Genomic DNA, 19769 nt, shown 5'->3' with positions numbered 1-19769 from the left:
CTTTGGCAGCATCAGATAAGAAATGAATATGCATAGAAATACTGAACACGTTCCACTAAACAGGAAACAATATAAGAAAAAGAAGCATGCAGATTCATCAGTCTGCATGAGTTACATTAGCCACGAAAATAAACACAGGACTAAAGAGTCCAGGCTGGCTTAATGGAAACCAGGCAATGAACAGGTATGTGTCCCTCGGCATAATCATCTTGGGGGCGCCCTGTGCCTTTCCTGGGGTCCCACGTGGGATGAAAGTTCAACCACAGGGAGCATGGTGGGCTCAGGGTCACCCGGATTTGCTCTGTTTCTTTACCCTCCTGGTGCCCGCTTCCAGATGAGAGCCCAGCCTGCTCTGTTGCTGATTTTTCTCATTCTCACAGTGGTGTTGCTATGGTAACAGGCCTTTCTCATCCACGGCTGATCGAATCAAGTTTTGGGGGGAGTTCTAAGAAGAATGAGCAAGTGGAACAGTATTCTCCGCAAATGCTGCCTGAAATTGACATCGTCTGTTTTCACAGCCCAGCCTCCCCCTTGCAAGACCACACCCAGGCAGCCAGGAAGGTGGGCCGGGCAGCCACACTCCCCGACTGCTGACCGCTCGCCACTGGACTGGCTGCAGTCAGGGGCTGTGCTGAGAAGAAAGGCACCCTAGGGCCGCTTTTGCTCAGCTCCCTGCATCCGTGTCATCAGCTTTCATACTCAGATGGGCCTCATCCAGGCTCTGGGTGACTCCCTGCTAGTGCCATCGAGCTAACACAGGATGCTCTGGGTGAGGCTGGTGGGGGAGCTGGGTCTCAAGGGAATTTTCTGTGCCTCTGGAAGTCCCCATTGTCACCCCCTCCCCAAGACAGGCTTTCCTCTCTCTTGTTGATGCCTGAAGTCTGTCATCTTAGAGATTTATTTCTTTAGCGGAAGACTTTGATTCTTAAGACCACTGATGAGACCTTGTATGTGCATTTAACATCAAAAAATGGAGGAGGGGCGGGAAGCTGTGGTAACGGGCTGGAGCCGGGGGAGGCAGGTGTGGCACTGAGTGGTAAAGGTAGGCAGGATGGCAGGAGCGAGGCTGAGAACCTTGGAGACACCCTGTACTCGCTTCTCCGCCCCCACCCCTGGTTGTTGTAGGAGGAAAACAGAGGGTGCTCCAGAGCGCTGAGAGCCCCCCTGCCCCTCTCCACAATGCCCATCCCCAGTCAAGGTATATTTGAGGCCGCTGAGTGCCAGGCATGGCTCTAGACCCTGGGAAAGCAGGAGCCGCAGGAACCCTGATGCTGCTCAGAGGATCCGGAGCAGCTGGAGCCTGGGAACCGAAAGGGACCAACGCTCTCCCTGTCACCCCTCCCTAGGCCCCTCCAGCTCCAGATCCTTCTCCAGCTGGTCCTGCCTTGGCAGGGAGAACCTGAGCTCTCTAAGGAGTTTCTTTAGACACAGTGATGAGCTTGACGGAGTGCAGAGCCCAAAGGGGTGGCCTGGGGTGACCACAGCCAAGAGGGGAATGCATAGGCGAATGTATGCCCTCCGGCGACGTTACTCCCTGCACAGGTACAGGGCCTAGGCTGGATCTGACACCGCCTCCCAGAGGACAGAGGCTTCTGGAATCCAGTTACTCATCCCCGGTACCCCAGAGTCTCCGAATCCACAGGACTGAGCGCCCTGGTACCCTGAAGTCCAGCCTCTGGACCTGGAGGGCTGTTGGCTGACGTTCTCAATCTCCTGTGGATGGACAGAAAGGTGAAGAGAGGGAGAGAGAGCTGGGATGGGGGTGCAACAGAAGGGATGGAATTGGTGGTGGGCTTCTTGCCCAGCTTACCCATCTGTTTCTCTATTGCTTCCCTGTGAATAAAGTCTTCAGTACCATTTTTCTAGATTCCATATATATGCATTAGAATACAATATTTATCTTTCTCTTTCTGACTTATTTCACTCTGTAGAATAGTTTCTAGGTTCATCCACCTCATTAGAACTGACTCAAATGCATTCCTTTTTATGGCTGAATAATATTCCATTGTGTATATATACCACAGCTTCTTTATCCATTTATCTGTTCATGGACATCTAGGTTGCTTCCATGTTCTAGCTATTGTAAATAGTGCTGCAGTGAAGAATGGGGTACATGTGTCTATTTCAATTTTGGTTTCCTCAGGGTATATGCCTGGGAGTGCAGGGTCATATGATTGTTTTATTCCTAGTTTTTTAAGGAGTCTCCATACTGTCTTCCATAGTGTCTGCATCAATTTACATTCCTACCAACAGTGCAAGAGCGCTCCCTTTTCTCCACACCCTCTCCAGCATTTATTGTTTGTAGACTTTTTGATGAGGGCCATTCTAACTGGTGTGAGGTGATATTTCATTGCAGTTTTGATTTGCATTTCTCTAATCATGAGCTATGTTGAGCATCTTTTCATGTTAGCCATCTGTATGTCTTTTTTGGAGAAATGTCTGTTTAGGTGGCAGCTGGGTTTTTTTAGCCATCTGGGCTTCCTCTAGAGTCAAGGGGCCCAAAGCTAAGACCATGGGCATCTGTCTGACAGTGTGATGCCACCTGGATTCCAGCTTTCCATTTCACCAACACTTGCCATGTGCCTCAAAGCAGTAGCAAATCAGCCAAACACTGTTCTAAAGGCAGCAGCCTCATAATGCAGGCACTCTCGCCACGTCCATTTAACAGATGAGCACACTGAGGCCCAGAGAGGGCAGTTAACTCTCCTGAGTCCCAGGGCTGAACAACAGAGCAGGGATCTGAACCCAGACTGCCGTGCTGATGGCTGTACCCCCTGGATCATTGAGCTAGTCTGGCTACTTGGACAAAGCTCCATGCTGGGTTACACGAGGGAATACAAATAAATAAGTGGTGTGGTCATGGCCCTTGAGGGCTTGACCATTGCCAAGACTGAAGCAGTCTTCCTAGACTGGCCTGACGGGCCCGCTGCCCAGGCTGGATTCCCCACACTCTGCATACGGCTTCGGGCTTCTGCACCTCAGGGACACCATCAGTCACCTCCCCCCTTTCCCAGCACATCAAACCCTCACAGCAACTGAAATCCCACCTCAGCAGCCTCCACCTATTCTTCCAGACAGGCTGGCCAGAGCTCCTCCCCTCCCCAGAGCATGATTCTGGAGTAACAGAAAGGACTCAGCGGTCCTTGCCAAGCTTCATGACAAGAATGCTGTGTGAGGCCAGAGGACGCGGCTGAGTCGGGCCTGCTGCCTGGGCTCCGGCCTCAGCCAGCAGTGAACCAGGTCAGGGCGCCGGGTGACAGGACACGCTGCACCGGCCGAGCCCGCCAGGCCCTGCTCGGGCAGCAAGGTCACCCTCATCTATCCACTCACAAATGGGCCACTTGGCACTTCAGATGCCCTGCCTATGCTCGCCTGCGGGACCGGAGGATAGGGTCTGGCGTTTGGTCCAGGCTCTGTGCCCCTGGGACCCCAGAGGCCATGAAGATGTGTTGTAAGTTAGCAAAAGCCAAAGACAGGGTTTCATCAAGGGCTTGATGAAATAGCGTCAAACAGGGCTCAAAGGAGCCTGATGCCATGGTGACAGAGACATACAAAGAAGGTCCCTGGGCACAGGATTCCTTCTGGAGCTCTGAGCCCACTCGTGGGGCTGTTAGAAGCTGATACAGGATGCTGAAGCCAGAGCCTCGTCTCCTTCCTGGGGGACCATTAAAAACCAACTGCATTTGGAGACGAGGTGGGTGAGGGGTGGATATGTACAGAGGTTCGTCTGCCTTGCTGTTCTTCTGTGGCTCTGGGGTCACTGAGTCTCTTTCCAAAGGGCCAGTGTCTCTCCTTTCCCATGGGGGGCAGGCAGCCACATCATTGGGGTGCCAGGGGCCCTAGGGACAGCTTATCACAGCGCCTTGACCAAGGAAATGCTGCCTGGAAAAAATATAGTGGTTGAACCGATGCAGGCACAATGTCCATGAGCAGGAAGAACATGATAAACCAAAGGAGACAGGAAGGATGCCCCCTTCCCTTCCTGTAGCCTGACTTGGTTTTGAAAACCTCCAAGGGGGCTCAAGTCTCTTCCAGGAAAGAAAGCAGGCTTCACCAAGGCAAGGCTGCCCTAGCACGACACCCCCACCTCTGGCACCCAGAACTGAAACAGCCTCCAGCATCGGGCTCCAGGGTCAAGATCACTAATGCCATTACCCACCCCTGCCCTTCCCTTCAGTGCCCACCTGTGCCTCACAGGAAAGGCCTAGAACTTGGGCAGGTGGCTGCTTGGGTTCTGGCAGGTTCCAGGTGGTAGCAGACACATGTGGGATCCAGCCCCACATGCAGCCCTGGGGACAGGCACTTACTACAAGCCATGAAGAAAATTGAAGGCCGTATTCTGCCCACAGTGATACACACCCCCCGCTTCCCTCCTCCATCACCCCATCAAACCACCGTCACCTCCTCCTCACACCACTCCAACCTCTCCCTATTCCCTCCTCCTCCCCTCCCTGTCTCTCCCCTAGCTCACAATCCATAAACCTCATCTACAAACTGCTCTGGACATTCCTCTCAGACACAAATTCCAAAGACAGCCAAACAAGAAGAAAAATGGTGGAAGAACAGTGTATTGATTTGGGATCACCAGCTGATATCCTTTGGCCCCTGCCTGATTTGGGAAGGATCCCAAATAAATGCTCATGGGTTGGGCCTCATGGGGACAGAAAGGCTGCTGGGGCTATGCCCATCATACAGCTATCCCTGGCAATGAGGACAGCTCCAAGGCATCCCAGTGCCATCTGTTGTTGAACCAAACGACCTGCCTTGACCAGCAAAGTGGACAGACCTGGTTTTTATTTTCCCTCTCTGGAGGAAAAAGGAAAAGGAATTCTGGCCATGGTGATATCCAGACTCTGCAAACATCAGGCCTGGGTCTATCTATGCATGGAAGTAACTCCTCAGGCTTCCCTTCACCACACACACCTCTGGAGATACACCATAATAAAGTATTAACAACTGGCTCTGCTCTTCTGACTGATACAGGGCAACTTTCTTGTAAAGATTTTTGTGCTCTGTTGGTGCCAAATCATTAGTGACTCTGCCTGTAAGGCGAGCTGAGGCGGCTTTCTCTGGAGAGGCTCCATCAATCCGTGCCCCTGGTGGGCAGCAGCTGTCCGAGGCTGGGTTGCAGGGGCAGGGGGCGACGCTTCACTCACCCGGGCCCAGCAGGGAACTTGGCCTGGCTCTCGGACACAGGTGCACCCTGCTGGGAGGTGCCTGACAGCACCATGGGGAGGGAGAGGCGATGGGGGTTGTGTCGCTCCTTCCCTGGAAGCCCAAGGGGCATCTGCTCCAGGCTCTTAGGAGGGACAAGGGATGGCAGAGGCGCAGCTTCAGAGAGAGAGAACAGCATTGGGCCTGAAATATTCTGCAGTCCTTGGGGGAAAGGGCTGGAAAGGAATGTTCAGGACAGTCGTGTCCCGTTCTCTTCCCTTTCAAGTCTTCCATGTTGCTGGAAGCACTTCAGAAGGTGAAAATGGAAGGAACAGGAAGTCCATGGATGGGTGTGGGGAAGGGAAGGGAGGCAGAGTTAGGGGCAGGGGAGAGGACAAGGCTGAGCAGCAGGAGGAAGAAGAGGACATGGGAGAGAGAAAGCCAAGGCAAAGGGGAGTCAGGAGGCAGAAAATAAAGAATGGGGTGTTCTGAGGGGTGAGAGCTTAAAAACACAGATAAATTAAGGAGGTCAACTATACCACAACATAAAACAAAGATTACAAACTTCCCTAGTGGTCTAGTGGCTAAGACTGCCCACTCCCAGGGTAGGATGCCCAGGCTCAATCCCTGGTTGGGGAACTGGATCCCACATGCTATAACTAAAGATCCAAAGTACAACTAAGACCCAGTACAGCCAAATAAATAAATATTTTTTTAGAAATAAAAAATTAAATTTTAAAAAAGGATGAATGAAGAAGAGAGGGACTGCGTTCCTTCTTTTTGAAGACTGAGTAATGTTCCCCTCTGTGTACATTTCACATTTTCTTTATCCACCTGTCTGTCAATGGACACTGAGTGCCATTTGCAACAACTTGGGTGAACCTAGAGGACAGTGAAATGAGCCAGACTGCTGCTGCTGCTGTTGTTGAGTCGCTCAGTTGAGTCCACCTCTTTTCAACCCTGTGGACTGTAGTCCACTAGGCTCCTCTGTCCATGGAATTCTCCAGGCAAGAATACTGGTGAGCTGCCTTGCCCTACTCCAGGAGGATTCTTCCAACCCAAGGATTGAACCCGAGTCTCCTGTTTGGCAGGCAGATTTCTTACACTGAGCTGCCTGGGAAGTCCATAGTCAGACAGCAAAGGGGAAATACTGCACAATGTCCCTTATATGAGGAATCTCAAATAGTCACAGAAGCAGAAAGTAGAACAGTGAAGTAGGAGGGGGAAGTGGGAAGCTGCTGTTCAGTAGGTATAAAGTTTCAGCTGTGCTCTCCCTCAGTGGTGTCTGACTCTTTGCCACCCCCTGGACTGTAGCATGCCAGGATCCTCTGTCCATGGGATTTCCCAGGCAAGAATATTGGAATGGGTTGCCATGCCCTCCTCCAGGGAAAGTTTTAGTTATGCAAGATGAATTAGTTCTAGAGATCTGCTGTACCATGTAGGGCTTATGGTCAACAAAACTGTATTGTACACTTAAAACTTTGTTAAGAGAGTAGGTGTCACATTAACCTGTCACTAGGCACACAACCATCAAACAGAGGGACACAATGACAGTGTGTCCCGGACAGTGTTCGGAGGTGATGGTATGTCAGTTACTCTGAAAACAGGGTGATGGTATCACAGGTGCACGTTTGTGCCCAAACTCCTGAAACTGCATTCATTAAACATATGCTGTTTACCGTATATCAACTATGCTTCAATCAAGCTGTTAAAGAGAAGAAGGAAGGGACTATAATTAGGGAAGGCGGGCTGGGTTTTGGAGAGAAAGGTTAAAAGCTGTCAGCTCTTCCAAAAACTCAGACACATTCCCGGATGAAAATTTTCCGTATTCAAGAACTTTGCCCCCCTTTTTCAGTCTCAGTTGCCAGAGAGTTTAAAAGTCAAACATGTTGCTGTTCAGTCGCTCTGCTGCTGCTGCTGCTAAGTCGCTTCAGTCGTGTCCGACTCTGTGCGACCCCATAGATGGCAGCCCACCAAGCTCCCCCATCCCTGGGTTTCTCCAGGCAAGAACACTGGAGTAGGTTGCCATTTCCTTCTCCAATGCATGAAAGTGAAAAGTGAAAGTGAAGTCTCTCAGTCATGTCCAATTCTTTGGAACCCCACGGACTGTAGCCCACCAGACTTCCCTATTCTTCACTGTCTCCTAGAGTTTGCTCAGATTCATGTCAATTGAATCAGTGATGCTATCTAACCATCTTATCCTCTTTCATCCCCTTCTCCTCCTGCCCTCAATCTTTCCCAGCATCGGGGTCTTTTCCAATGAGTCAGCTCTTTGCATCAGGTGGTCAAAGTACTGGAGCTTTAGCTTCAGCACTTCCAATGAATATTCAGGGTTGATTTCCTTCAGGATGGGCTGGTTTGAGCTCCTTGCTGTCCAAGGGACTCTCAAGAGTTTAAAAGTTAAACTTACTGCCCAAGTTTTGTGATCTCTTCAGATTAGGTGAGTGAAAATACCTCCATCTGTTTCTCTGAAAAAGTCCTGGTAGTTCGATGCTCAGACTGTTGCTAACCACAAGGCTCCCCAGCTTCAGCCAGCATTAGCCCTTCAGGAAGTGGGGAACCTCAAAACTTGGATAAAGACCCAGGAGGAAACATTCTCCAGACCCTTCTTGTCTCTGGAAGGGAAAAACGTGTGTTCCACAGCAGTCAGATACAGCTTGGTAGGGAGCAGGCTCCATAGATGAGGATGCCCTGGGACAGGCAGGTCCCAAAGGGGCAGCCATCCAGACACAGTGACCAGAGCAACCAGTTGACCAGTTAGGGGTTTTGCAATTGTCTTATTGCTTTGATTTATTTTTATTTACCTGATAGTTTAGTTGGTACCATGAGAACAGGTAGGGATTTCCTAATATCCCAAAGGCTATGCATTAAGAAGTTGGTTGCTCTCTTCTACCTACGGCCCCCTCCCCTTCCCCCATCAGGCAAATGCTGACAGCAGATCCCCTGAAAGGAGACTGTGGGGTTCTCTAACAGGCTTGACAAGGGACCCTGGCCCATCCCAGAGATAGAGTTCGAAAGGCTCCTCTGCGGGAGTGACACTTGAGCTGAGAGATGAAGGACAAGCAGGGGTTTGTGGTGAAAGAAGGAACTGCATGTGCAAAGGCCCTGTGGTCAGTGTGGTCACAGCACAGGGCAAGCAGGAGGGTGGCCTGTCCCTAGAGAGTGAGGTGGGGGTGGGCAGGAGCAGTGGGCAGAGGTGGCAGGGCTCCCCAAGCCATCTTAGGGTTGTGACCTTTATCCATACATGCATGCATGCTAAGTTGCTTCAGTTGTATCTGACTCTTGGACTGTAGCATGCCAGGCTCCTCGGTCCATGAGGTTTTCCAGGCAAGAATACTGGAGTGGATAGCCATTTCCTTCTTTAAGAGATCTTCTCAACCCAGGGATCAAACCTGCATCTCCTGCCGCTCCTGCATTGCAGGCGGGTTCTTTACAGCCAAGCCTCCAGAGAAGCCTGACCTTTATCCACAGATTTAAGCCCTAGAGTTTGGAGTGTATATGTGACAGATCCAGTTAATGTTTTGAAAACATAATCACTGTTGCTCCTGTGCAGAAAAAAGCAAGGAGCCAGCACGGAGGAGGGCAGAGATGGTACAGGAAGAGATTATACAGTTAGGAGACTGCACAGGAAGCCTCGGCAGCCCTGCCCCTCGCCTGTTCAGCATCCCCTTTGCGTTCAGCCTCGGCCGTGGTGGACACTCCCAGGCAGTCTCCGCCTCACACTCACAACCCTAGCCTGAGGTTCACCTTTTCCTGCAGTGACCTCAATGATGAGGAAGCTATTGGGGCACCTGTAGGAATGACTCAAACTACAGGAGAGCTTGTGCTTCCAGGAGCAGTCCTCAGCCAGTGGAGAACAGGAGACGATGGATAAACGCTCCTCCTGGGCCGTCAGGCTCTACTCTCCACAGAAGTGACCCCACTTATACACTTGTATATGAACATTCCTTCTCTCCCCGTCTGCCTGTCCCTCCCTTCTGATTCCTGGGACTACTCCTAAATAAGTGATCCTCACAGAAGACCATGTAGGCTCTGCTTTATCTGTGTATTCCAGGTAAGAAGGAGGCACCTGCAGGTGTGTAGGTAAGGCAGGATGGAGCTTGGACTAAAGTGGCAGCTGTGGGAATGGACAGATTGAAGAGCTATTCGGATGGTGAAATTAAGTGTCTGATGCAGCCACGTTCTCCAGCACCACTGTCTCTTCCATTCCCTTGACATTTGGTGCGGCCCATCCAGGCTCACAGCTTGTGGTGAGTCTAGGTGGAGAACGTGTTTTATAGCTGTGCAAATGGCCACGATGTATGGAGGCAGAACTCAATAGCCATTGCAAGATGAAGGTTACAGGAGATGAAGATGGCATTTCCAGCAGTCCTTAATTTAGTTCAGTTCAGTTGCTCAATCGTTTCCGACTCTTTGCGACCCCATGGACTGCAGCACGCCAGGCTTCCCTGTCCATGACCAACTCCCCGAGCTTGCTCAAACTCATGTCCATTGAGTTGGTGATGCCATCCAACCATCTCATCCTCTGTCGTCCCTTTCTCCTCCTGCCATTTATCTTTCCCAGTGTCAGGATCTTTTCCATTGAGTCAGTTCTTCACATCAGGTGGCCAAAGTATTGGGGTGTCAGCTTCAGCATCAGTCCTTCCAATGAATACTCAGGACTGATTTCCTTTAGGACTGACTGGTTTGATTGTCCTTAATTGGTTGAGTTTAAAATGGGGTCTTTGGGGCTTCCCTGGTGGCTCAGTGGTAAAGAATCTGCCTGCCAATGCAAAAGACACTGGTTTGATCCCTGGTCTGGGAAGATCCCACATGCCTCACACCACCAAGCCTGTGCACCACAACTACTGAGCCTGTGCTCTAGAGCTCGGGAAGTGCAACTACGAGGCCCTGTGCTACGACTACTGAGGCCGTGCGTCCTAGAGCTTGCGCTCTGCAAGAGAAGCCTGCACACCACAACGAGAGCATAGTCCCCGTTGGCCACAACTAGAGAAAAGCCCAAGCAGCAAGGAAGACTCAGCGCAGCCCAAAATAAATAAACAAATAAACAAAACTATAAAATGGGGCCTTTGGCAGGCATTGCTGGCATGAGCATCTTCTTCAGACAAGATGCACGGCCTCTGTAGCAGACAGAGAAGCAACAGGAGGACATGGAGGAGGGGTGATGGCTGCTCACCCAATGACAAAGAAATGGAGACTCTCAGAGAGAGAGGTCGTCCTCCCAGGGCCCCGAGCAGTGCCTGATAGAACCAGTACGCACATTGCGGTCCAAATGGCTCCAAAGGCTGGCTTTTAACAGCGACCTCCTTTTCAACTTCCCTCTGCTCCAAAGCAGGGGAGGAGCCCCGCCAGAGCCCAGCCACAGCTATCTCTATTTATGCTAGCTCATTGGACCAGCTGATTGTCAGATTCTGTTACTCGGTAAAAGAGGCTCAAAATTTTTTTTTTTCCCATAAAGGGCTTATTTTAAATATCTTAAGGATAGAATAGATTTACATCATAATTATAAAAATTACTTACAGAATTATCAGGTTTATATTGTTTATACTTCCAAATGTAGAGAACAGGGAATTGTCTACACGTTGAATTGTGTACGTGTGAACGCATTTCAGTTGTCTGACTCTTTGCAACCCTGTGGACTGGAACCTGCCAGGCTCCTCTGTCCATGGGATTCTCCAGGCAAGAATACTGGAATGGGTTGTCATGCCCTCCTCCAGGGGATCTTCCCAACCCAGGGATTGAAGCCAGGTCTCCCGCATTGCAGGTGGATTCTTTCCTGTCTGAGCCACCAGAGAAGCCCAAGAATACTGGAGTGGGTAGTCTATCCCTTCTCCAGGGGATCTTCCTGACCCAGGAATCGAACCAGGGTCTCCTGCATTGCAGGCAGTTTCTTTACCAGCTGAGCTGCTCTTTTGCGACCCCATGGACTGTAGCCCACCAGGCTCCTCCATCCATGGGATTCTCCAGGCAAGAATACTGGAGTGGGTTGCCATCTCCTTCTCCAGGGGATCTTCCTGACCCAGGGATCGAGCCCAGGTCTCCTGCATTGCAGGCAGATGATTTAACCTCTGAGCCACCAGGGAAGCCCAAGCTGAGCTGCTATGGCGCTTCAAAAAAGGAGAATTCCAACGTGGGAGGTGCAAAGCGATGATTTGCTGCCTAACAAACTGCTCTAACACTCAGTGTTTCACAAGACACCTACCTGTTGTCTCACGCAAGCTGTGAGGGGGTCCGGGCAGTTCTTCTGTCTGGGGTTGGCTCAGCAGTGCCGGGGTGTCCAGGGGAGCCTGGCTCACCTGTCTGGGATGGCTGAGATGGAGAGGATGTCTTGTCCTCCAGTTGTGGTCCAGCCTCACTCTCCTGGTGGAAAAAAGTTTCGGATCAGCTAGATAGAGGAAAAGCCCTGATGCACACATGCTTTCCCAGCCCCTCCATGTGTCGTGTTTGCTCATATTCCATCGGCCAAAACAAGCCCGTGATTCAAGGGGTGGAGAGACCAGCTCCCCTCTGCTGGGCATCAGCACGTTGCAATGAGACATGCTTAGCAGGACTGGACAAGAGTGTAGTTTGTTTTGTTTTCCATCAGTCAGGATCAGACGAAGCTTCACAGAAAGGATGGGCTTCAAGAAGTGGCTGGGGCTGGGCATTTCAGCCAATCTCTCACAGGTGTCAAAAACCCACAGAGGTGAGAGAGAGGAAGGTCTGAAAGGACCTGCCAGTGGTCCATCTGGGCTAGGGAGAGCGTCGGGAAAGAAAGCTGGAGCCGAATCAGGGAGGGAAGGAGTGATGTCTTTCAGAGGTGGGATGGCAGCCAATGGCTGAACTAAGAGGTTGATCTCCACTTGCAGGGCAATGCCCCTCTCAGAAAGCATGTTCCTTCACACGCCGGGCAGCCGTGGTGGCACAGTTCTCTTGCTCCTGTAACCTGAAGGGCAAGCAAAGGACCTGGGGTAGCCGATCTACAGGCTGCCAAAGCTAAGGTGGCTGGAAAAGGTGAGCTGAGGAGTGAGGCATGAGTAGCAGAGGTGAGATGAAGCGTCCATTGAAGTTAAGTCAAAGCTGGGGAACCCAGAGCGGGGTCCCAATTGGCTATGTGGGAGCTGAGAGCAACGAAACCAGCTGGAGAGACAGGAAACAGCATTTCATGAAGGTAAAAATTAACCCAATGAGGGAAGACCAGTCCCTGCAGCAGCCTCAGGTCTCAGTAACATTCCCCGGTGAACTTCCCACCCATGTTTTTGTGTGTTTACAAGTAACTCTCTTTCTCTGCATCTGTCCCACATCACGTGATGGGCTGTCCTCTCCTTAAGTCCCCGGTTAGAACATCAGTTGGAATGAAATTTTGAAAAGAGGCACGGCGACCGGGAATAGGAGAATCTGTTGGTCAGACTGCAAAGCAGGGTGAATGTTCATGACCACAGTTGTTTTATTTTTAAAATATAATTTTTGTTTATTTCTTTCTTTATTTTTGGCAGTGCTGGGTCTTCATTGCTGCATGGGCTTTTCTCTAGTTGTGGAGCAAGAGCTACTCTCTAGTCGTGGTGTGCGGGCTTCTTATTGCAGTGGCTTCTCCTGTTGCAGAGTACAGGCTCTAGAGCACGTGGGCTTCAGGAGTTGCAGCTCCCCAACTCTAGACCACAGGCTCAGCAGTTATGGCTCACGGGCTTAGCTGCTCTGTGGCATGTGGGATCAACCTGGTCCAGAGATCGAACCTGTCTCCTGCATTGGCCCGCAGATTCTTTACCTCTGAGGCACCAGGGGAACCCAGGACTCGGATTGTTTTTTAAAAGGAGCTGCTCTTTTACTACCTCCCCTAGCAACTGCTGCTGCTGCTGCTAAGTCACTTAAGTCGTGTCCTACTCTGTGCGACCCCATACATGGTAGCCCACCAGGCTCTGCTGTCCCTGGGATTCTCCAGGCAAGAACACTGGAGTGGGTTGCCATTTCCTTCTCCAATGCATGAAAGTGAAAAGTGAAAGTGAAGTCGCTCAGTCGTGTCCAACCCTCAGCGACTCCATGGACTGCAGCCTTCCAGGCTCCTTTGTCCATGGGATTTTCCAGGCAAGAGTACTGGAGTGGGTTGCCATTGCCTTCTCCCCTAGCAACTAGACATACCATAAAGTGAAAACGGAAGCCATCATATTTTCAGAAAATTTCTGGGATTAGGTAAAGTCTTAAAAGCTTCAAGAATGTTAGTTTGTAGTCTATTATTTCTTTCAGAAAATGAGTCAGTTCTCACTCTAGGTGCCAAAGAAGCCAGAAGCCATAGCTCACTCTGCCTTATTCCTTCTGGAATTTACCCAGTACATCTCAGCAGTGGCACAGGAAACGTATTTCCCTGGAAACCAGAAGTCACACAATAGGTCTCCTCCTCACAGCCCCATGGGGTACAAAAATCCCCCTTCTATTTGAAATCCAATTATTCTGCTTTTATGTCGCCTCCTCTGCTGTAAATGAGGGCCAGCCCCTCTGCCCGAGCACAGAATGACACGGACACAACGTGGTGTGTCAGCCACTCATGATCCTCTTTTGTGAGATCAACCTTTATAACATGTAGTCAGTCCACTGCCAGACTGTTAACCTTGGCTTGTTGGAAACAGACACATCAACCATGAGACATCATTTGTCAGATACCGACCCGGCCTCTTAGGGACACAAGTTGGTCCTTACAGAGAGAGCTACTAGGAACGGGAGCCTGAGTTGCAGCTCGGGCTGTATAGGCACCTGCCCAGGCGATCATAAATACTGCTCCTTGTGAAAAAACACCACACTGAGTCCCACCATAAAGTGTGTGACGTTTGTGGGTTAGCATCGGGGCCCATGAATCTTCTTCCAGGAGAATTCAGAGTGCTCGAGTCCAGCCAAATGTTACCGTCAAAGCCTTTTCTAGTCTATTTGTGGCTACAGAACTGTCTTCTCTTTTGAGAACCCAGAATGCTGACAGCAAGAGTCAGCTCCCACTTCAAAGGCAGAGTTCAAAGCAGATGCTTCTTTGGATTCGAATGCCAGCGGGAGGAGGAGTCAGTGTCACAGGCTGGCCTTCATGCACATTCCACCCCGTCCCTGTCTTACCTTCACTGGAAGCTCAGAAACCACCGCTGTCCCCCGACTGGTCTCCTTACACACCAAGGGGACTCTGAGGTCCTCAGACCAGACAAATCTGGAGAGTGTCCCTGGTGCCACGGCTCTGCTCCCTCTCAAGCTATGTCTTGGTTTGGGCCATGACTTTCTTCCCCCGGTATATCAGGCACTCAGCTACAGATGAGAGGCAACTCAGTGAAGCTTCCTGATGCCAGCACTGCTAAAAAAGCACATCTCCATGGCAACCACAGCGTTACCTCACCCAACAGCATTCAGATGTGACCGACCACAGAGCAATTATTTTTTTCGATGTAGAGGAAGCATTAGCTCTGTCTACAGAGTGAACTCCGGGAGTTGGTGATGGACAGGGCGGCCTGGCGCGCTGCGATTCATGGGGTCGCAAAGAGTCGGACACGACTGAGCGACTGAACTGAACTGAACAGAGCCAAGAGAGTTTTGCCTTTTTTTTTTCTTTTTGGTTTGTTTTTGATGTTATATCCTTCTCTTCAGAGTTTTTGGCATAACATCATATGTTTGGGGAGCATTTTGTATATAGACAGTATTCTCCCTCGTGCCTCAGCACACAGAGATAGCTTTGCTATGAAAATAAGACGGCTTCTTCTAGGGAGTCATGCCATTATTCATCTCTGCTATAGTCACTGCCTATTGCCAAAGGGTTGTTTTTATGTTCTGAATCCAGAATTTCTCTTTCCTCACAGCCGCAGCAGGGTCTGGCCCACTTGGCACTTGATTCGGTTTGTTCATGGGAAACCCAGGTGCTTGGGGTGGGCGTGGGAATAACTGCAGTCACAGTGACCTTTCACCTACTGCCCAGACTGGACTGGTTAACTCAGGGCACCCACCTGCTCTGCACTTCTCCACTCCATCGACCTGCTGGGGATCAGCAGCATTGGGAATGACATCTTCTGTCTCTCCGGGCTCCCCTAAGAGCTAACTTAATTGTCAGAAAACAATGGAGAAAAAAGATGTCCCTACATCCCCTTACATCACTAGTTCTCAACATGGGGGAGAGAAGGGATTCCATCCCCTGGAAACAACTGGGCAATGCCTGGGAGTGTTTTTGGCTGCAGGACTGGGAGAGAGGTGCCAGAGATATCTCGTGGGTGGAGGTGGGGAGGCGCAGCTAAACATCCTGCAATGCACAGGACCGCCCTCCCGCCAACAGTAAATGATCCAACCCAAAACGTCACTAGTGCTGCAGCTGAGAAACCCTGAAATCCAGGGTGGCCTCAGAAAGGTGTGGCCTCAGGGCAGCTCGGGTCTCTAATATTATTAATGGAAGGACAAGCAAGTTACTTATACTTAGTGAGTAAACACAGTTATTTACTAACTGTGTGAACACCTGCCTCCAAATGTATTCACCAGGAAACCCCAGTGCACAGAAGGACTTCTTGTGACTGCAGAGTGTGCAGGGTGTGGGTTCTTCCCAGAAAGCGATTTCTTCTCTGAATTCTGATCTGTCTGTGCTGTCTAGCACTGCTTCTGTATTTGTTAAAATTCCTTTCTGCACAATTCATGTGAGCATAAGTCCTTTCTTTAAGTTCTAACCAATTAGACTTAGAAAAAAGTAGCTTGTTTACTTAAGAGCCATAATCTTACCTCCAATCTCTCTCACTCTGGAAGTTTTAGGACAGGTGGAAACAGGGCAACACATGAAGTGATCTTCAGAAGCCATCTCATGGCCATGTCTAAAATCTACTGTTTTTGTTTAATTGGCACTTCTTTGCTATCACTAGCTTTCTAGTTATATGTCTTAGATTATTACCTAAGGTGTGATGTGTTTGCTGAATTATATGGCTTGCATTTTTATGTGTTCCTTAAAAATAAGAGGGCTTCCCTGGTGACTCAGTGGTAAAGAATCTGCCTGCCAATGTAGGAGACCTGGGTTCTATCCCTAAGTAGGGAAGATCCTGTGAAGAAGGAAGTGGCAGCCCACTCCAGTATTCTTGCCTTGAAGAAGCCCATGGACAGAGAGAGGAGCCTGATGTGCTACACGGTCTATGGGGTCACAAAAGAGTCTGACGTGACTTACCAACTAAACAACAGCAAAAATGGGAATAGTAGGAAGCATGAGAGGAGTTTAGTCCCTGGAGTCCACCAGCATGTAAGCCAGCAACAGAGGTGGAACTGGACAAGTTTTCATAGTCAGTCGCTCCTGGCTTTCTCACCAGGACCACTTTTGTTCCATAGCATGAGTGGCTAAGTCATCTCAAGGCAAACTCAGGTCAAGATGACAAACGTCCAGGCCCTCTGAATGTCTTACCCGTTTGTTCACTGCCATGGGGAGGATGGTGTCAGGCCAAGGGAAAAAGCTTGCTCTGTGGGCTCTCAAGGCAGAGTGGACTGGGTTGAAATGGTGGTCCCCTGGGAAGCACCACGGATTGGAGAGAATGTTGTAGAATGTTCCACAGTGCTTCCGCTCCAGCTACTCAGACCTGTCATATTTAAGAAAACATTCAAGGTATTCAAGTCGAGAAGGCATTTTAGAAGCGGATGTAGATATATTCACAAGGTAGGCAGACACATAGCAGACAGTCATCTCAAGAAGCTACAGCAGCAAGCCCCACCTCACCATGGAAATATTTTTAAACGATCCTCTTAGTGGACTTTGAATTCATGCTCAGCTGATCTCTGGGGCTGAGAGCTTACTGCGTGGTTGCAGCACAGCAAGGCCTGCAATCTCCACCAGCGCTGGGACACAGCACGGCTGCCCCTGAGAGGGGAGCAGGCTTCCCAGGGAGCATCGCCCACTGATGTCTGGGGCAGAGTCTGGGCCTGACTGGCCCACCCTCTCTGGGGGCACCATGCGCTCTTACTTCCCAAGATAGGAATTGATCGGCTTATTTCATAACTTGAGCAGAATTTGTTTCTTGCTTCCAACTGCGAGCCAGCCAGCAGGGTTGGTCTCACTCTACACCCCTCACCCCCATGGCCACTTCCTGTAGCAGGAATTTCCTGGCTTCTGTCGTTTGGGGATGGGGAAGAGGGATAGAGGGGACAGCCCCTTGGGGTTTAACCCAGCGTCTGGTTTAAGGTCTTCACCACTCACGTGCCTCACTCCTCACCTGGACTGCCGTCCCTCCCTAGAGGACGCTCCACTGCCTGGTCTGGAGGAACAGAGCCCTTTGTAACCGAGGAAGAACTTCTTGCCTTTGCCTTGCAGGGCTGTCAGCAGCTTTGCTGCACACGGCCCTGGAGGAGCTGAGCTGGCCCTAGCTTAAGGAAAACCGGCAAATCCATGCAGATGTTTCTGTGCGAGCTGTTACAGGCAGGGCTCAGGGATTCCGCCCTGCCTGGTATCACATAGCACGGGGGTGGGTTGGTGGGAGGGGTGGGTGGGGGTGGGGAGACCCACTCTGAGGGACAGGAAGTATATTACATGAAATCAAAATGTAAGTGTGTTCTTTTTGGATTAGGCCATGTTTTCCTCTTCTATTTTTCTTTACATAACCTCGTCACTCAGCTTCTTTATTTTTCCCTCCACCCTCCTTGGCTCCCACGCCCACTCCTGTCTGCAGGATAAACTGGAACCACGCGGCAGGCGCTCTGAGTGGCATGGTTTCCAGCTCTTCTCCAGTCTCATCCAGTTCTCACTAAGGCTTTACTGACCTCGTTTTCTTATCCGATGCAGAAATCCTACTCCACCTAGTTTTTCAGTTCGCAGGAGACCTCTGATTTACAACCAAGAGGCCAGGGAGTGGGGTGGTGGTCCACAGCTCAGCCCAACCCACTCCCCAGTGGTCTGCAGTGCCTCTCGCTGCCCACTCTTCTCAGCTGCCCTCTTTGCCTACCAGAACATGCTCCGCAGACAAGCATCTGATATGCTTTAAGAGGGTGAAACAGACTTCCCACACCTCATATTTCTGTAACTGCGTACAAGGCATTTCATTTCATAATTTGAGATGAAAGGGTTCATGCGAGTCCCCCTGGGAGAGCAATGGGAACTGAATTCACGGGGAGGCACAATTGATCTCGTCTCAGCTCAAAACACAGGTTTCTTTGTGTGTGTGTGTGTTTGCAGGCGTTTAGCTTTGGGCTTCTGGTTAAGGGGCGTCTCTCGTGGCTCACATGGTAAAGAATCTGCCTGCAATGCAGGGAGATCCAGGTTCGATCCCTGGGCCAGGAAGATCTCCTGGAGAATACTATCCACTCCAGTATTCTTGCCTGGAGAATCTCATGGACAGAGGAGCCTGGAGGGCTACAGTCCATGGGGTCCCAAAGAGTGGGACATGACTGAGTCACTGACACTTTCACTTTTTTCTAGTTAAGAGGGTTGAGGGCAGAGGGACAACAGAAGAGCAGAGAAGCACTGGGCTCCTGAAAAGGAAAGGCGACGGGAAACAGGCTTGTCCTCTTCCCAGCTTTCATTAAGCCTCCCGTGCTAACTCTCCCCATCCACAGTCTTCCGCCGGCCCACCTCCTGCATCAGCCAGACCTGAACTGATGGCCAGCGTGGGCTCTTCCACTCTGCCTCACATCCATCCTCTAGCCAGTCTTCACGTTCCCACAAAGTGCTTTCCCCAGAATTTGAGAAAAGAGCCTGTGTCCCAGAAGACAGCAGTTCTGCTTCCTCATGACCCCCAAATTTTGAAAGGAACCGAGAAGTCTATAAGGAAAATATGGCAAAGGGGGGAAGAGCCCTGGGGTGTAGGAAGTGAAGAACCCACTGAAAACTCAAATTAGCTAAATTGTGCTAAATAAGCTTACATAGTGATGTGACACATCTTTGAGGCAGTCCTGGCCTGTCGGCACACGGATTCCTCCTCATGCCCCATCTGCTTGTCTCCCAGGGGCGGATCCTCTGGGCTGTTTCTCAAACTCCTGGAGAAGTGGGGTTCCCCTGGATTCATCCATGAGGGCACTAGCCGGAGACAGGTGGGCAGGGAGAGTGGAAAGTGGAGAATCTCTCCCCCTTCTCTGTCTTATATAATTTGTATGTCAGTACGTCTTATTTTTTTTAGTTTTACTTATTTGTGTATTTTTGGCTATGCTGGGTCTTCACTGGTGCTCAGGCTTTTCTCTAGTTGCAGCGAGCAGGGGCTGCTCTCTGGTTGTGGTGTGCGGACTTCTCATTGCAGTGGCTTCTCTTGTCATGCAGCACGTGCTCTGGGAGCTAGGGCTTTGGTAGTTGCAGCTCCTGGGTCCTAGAGCACAGGCTCAGCAGCTGTGGTGTATTGGCTTACTTGCTCCGGGGCTTGTGGGATCTTCTTGGACCGGGGATTGAAACCTGTGTCTTCAGCATGGGCAGGCAGATTCTTTACCACTGAGCCACCAGGGGAGCCCAGATTTCTTATTGTTGGCACAAAATCAAAACACAACAAACAAATCTATCCAACAGGGAACTCGGGCTTTTATGACCCAAATCTAAGAGGGGCAGAGCATCATTCAGAAAGCCCCGTCTCTGTCTGCACAACTTTTCCAAACGCTGATGGCAGAAGAGGCCATGCCCAGCTGTTTCCCACTTGTCTCCCTTCTTTGGGGGTTTTGGGCAGGCAGGTGACTGAAAGTCCCAG

General features: G+C 50.5%; 1 long non-coding RNA gene across 4 annotated transcripts in view; it reads right to left on the bottom strand.

Annotated features, from left to right (window-relative positions):
• The window catches only part of LOC101907357 (uncharacterized), a 51602-nt gene extending 34914 nt beyond the window's left edge, over positions 1–16688 (bottom strand). For 3 of the 4 annotated variants that reach the window (XR_009493353.1, XR_009493354.1, XR_001495436.3), the window contains exons 1-2: positions 14227–14486; positions 11357–11514 (exon numbers count right to left, since the gene is read on the bottom strand). This is a non-coding gene — a long non-coding RNA (uncharacterized lncRNA). Of the gene's footprint in view, positions 1–11356; positions 11515–14226; positions 14487–16519 lie in introns of those variants that run through there. The other variant, XR_009493355.1, reaches the window with a different exon arrangement.
• Between the last annotated feature and the right edge of the window lie 3081 nt (positions 16689–19769).

This window comes from Bos taurus, chromosome 29, assembly GCF_002263795.3.
Source record: "Bos taurus isolate L1 Dominette 01449 registration number 42190680 breed Hereford chromosome 29, ARS-UCD2.0, whole genome shotgun sequence".
Lineage (NCBI taxonomy): Eukaryota > Metazoa > Chordata > Mammalia > Artiodactyla > Bovidae > Bos > Bos taurus.
This window is presented reverse-complemented; position numbering and strand designations above follow the sequence as displayed.